Here is a 3,044-nt window from a genome sequence, read left to right as displayed (position 1 = left end):
TGAAATCAAATGAAAATCTTGAATGGAATCTGCTGAATTTTTTACACAAAAAACATGCCCACAACGCCACCTATTAACAAAAAAATAACTAAGTTCACAACGAGAAGTATTTAGGTCATAATTCTACTTCAAAACACTTCGTATAACGAAAAATAACATTGTCCCATATATATAGAGTATCTAGAGATTTATTTACACTAACTAGAAGCAAGAAAATTTGCTCTGAATTGAGTTAGATACTGCAAAATAAACGTACCTCATAATCGCCATCAGCTGATTTCCGAACCAAAACATTGATTGCTCAATTTGTATTTTATAATACAATAATATGAGAATACATACAGTACAACAGGTCCCCAGCTTATGGCAGGGATCCGTTCCAGTGCCTTGCTGGAAGTTGATTTCTGGCATAAGTTGGTGTTTCGCCTTTAACGGCGCTTAAAGATGTTGCATTGAGTTACAGTGCGATAATTGCTGTTAAGGGATCGGCTTAAGTTTCCGACTTTTTTAACGACAGGTTGTTGATATATAGGGGTTTGTTAAATGATATTGTGTGGAACTTCTGGGAAAAAATTTTTGTTCAGTGACCTTAGGTTTTGTGGCGCCAGAGCATTTTTCGCCAAAATGGCCATTTTCAAAAATGCATCTCCTCCTTTGCTTTTTGGATTTAAGGGATGAGATTTGAACCACGTATAAAACACATATGGACCTTCGATACAAAGTCGGGGATTTTTGATTTTTCAATTATTTTTCGAGATATAAATTTTTTTTTTTTTTAATGAAATTTTCTGGGAAAATTACAGAAAAAAAAAATTGCCAAAAATCAGAAACTCAAAATATTAAAAATCCCCGGCTTTGTTTTAATCTACCATGTTTCCCCATGTTATATTTAAAATTTCATTTAGATTGGTCCAATACTAAGGGAGGAGATGCATTTTAAAGGCGAAAAACTTATGTTTTGAGAAACGGGCCTTCAAAGTTTTAGTTACATAAAAAAAGTAAAAGGGACTTCAAAGACTGTGTTACAATTAATTCTATGGTTTTAATTTTTATTTTTGGGTATTAATTAATGCAAAATGATTATAAATAAGAATATTAATTGATTATTTATGTGCCTAAGACACATTCTTATAAATTTTAGGTTCCTGGTCCCCCTTGTCTGATCTTGCTGCAAGGTATTACTCTACGGTATCATAGTTGCCTACACTTTTTTATTAGTGTCTCGAATCCATCCCTTGCCAAATGGATCCTGGGAATTACTTTACATTCACAATTAGGGATTCGTGATTCAAGTAATTCATCAAGTCTTGCTTCACTTATTATGATCATTTTATTTTCAGGATCGTCTATAGTATCAGCCTCCGAGCTACTGCTTTCTTTTTCTAAAATATCTTTGCCCTTTGGTAGTGACGAACAAAATAAAAAGGCGTTTAGGGGTGGATGTGGTTGGTCTCTGGTCAGCAGAGATCGCTGCCTCGCGCCGTTTGATGGGCGACAGCTCTCTCTCCCGTCGCTCCATTCCCCTATGGCACTAATTTCTTGAACTCTTTTTCTTCTACTTCTCGCCTGGACTTTTCCACTTGGCTTTTCCGCATTCTAGAAGCATGAAGTGAACTCTTGACCTTTTAGCTTGGAAGTTTATAGGCAACTCTCGCCCACAGTCGGCGCCATGGTATGACGTGTGCGTTGTCATGGCTAGGAATAACTAAAAAGGTGCCGAGTAGGATATTATTGACATTATACATTTCATTTCAAAGGAAGTTTTCAGTAATATATATCGCAAAAACTATACCAGACTAAATCATTTGCGCTACTGGTGTTTTATGGGTATATATAGTTATTGTTACATTTTAGGCCGTAACTAGAGAAATACGGCAAATTTTAGCATAATATTTCGTGGACACATTCTTGAACCCTATACGAAGCCATAGAATTTTTTTCAGCAAATCGAATTTTTTAAAGATTATTGGTTTTTTTTAGGCGGCCGATCCCCTTAACCTGATGCCTTTTCTTGCCATTAGCACCATCAACAGTGCTTACTGCACCGTAACTTGGTGCAGCATGAAGTTACGGCACTGAAAAAGTGCCGTAAGGTCGAATCCGGTGTAAGTCAGTGTTGCCGCAAGTCGGTGACTCACTGTATTATTGGATACAGTGAAGTAAAGCATAACTTTTTAAAAGATCCATGGAAAAGATGCATATTCATTATGTTTGTATTTTATAATACAATACTAATAAGTGAACATTACATGTACTAATTTTATATCTAGTTTATGATGCAACCCCCTTAAAATTAGCTTCAAAATTAGGTATTCAAAAGTCGCATGATACGCGAGTATATAGGGTAAACTCTTTAAAGCTCAAATTTGCTGCTTTATCATCCCCCTCCTCTTCTGATTTTTAGTTATACGTAGCCATCACCGTTCAGTATGCCAACAACAGACCAGATCTTGGAGAGTTCCCCTTGCTGTACACATCAGTTTCTGTTTGTACTGCATTGAACCTCCAGAAGTAGCTGACATTAATAATTACTATGCCATATATGTATAGTGTAGACTAGGCTACTGCATATGTATACAGTACTATACTATACTATACTGTAGTGTAGGCTGGGCTAATTCTTATTTGTGTTATTCAATATCTCTTTGTACTGAATTATCATAAGTTAATCTGCATGAACCTCTAGAATTAGCTGATATTAATAATTACTATACTGTATATAGTGAACCCCCATATTCGGGGATGCGTACCACACAAACCCCCGCGAATAGCTAAAATCTCGAATACTTAAACCTCTCCAAAAACGCTTAGAGCTGCCCATTTTGATAGTTTAAACACAAGAAAACCCTGTAAAAATGCTTATACCTGAGTATTGGCGCCGATACATACCTAACAGAGGTGCCGCTAAACAAAAATCGGCGCTTTTTGGTGCCAATAAGCCCCGAAAATCGCCGATTTTCGGTTAGCGGTAATTTCCGGTTATCATCACACCCTCAGAACGGAACCCCCGCCAATAACCAAGGACTGCCTGGGCAATCCCCGGT

This window comes from Macrobrachium rosenbergii, chromosome 48 (genome assembly GCF_040412425.1).
Source record: "Macrobrachium rosenbergii isolate ZJJX-2024 chromosome 48, ASM4041242v1, whole genome shotgun sequence".
NCBI lineage: Eukaryota > Metazoa > Arthropoda > Malacostraca > Decapoda > Palaemonidae > Macrobrachium > Macrobrachium rosenbergii.
Note: the sequence above shows the minus strand (reverse complement) of the source record.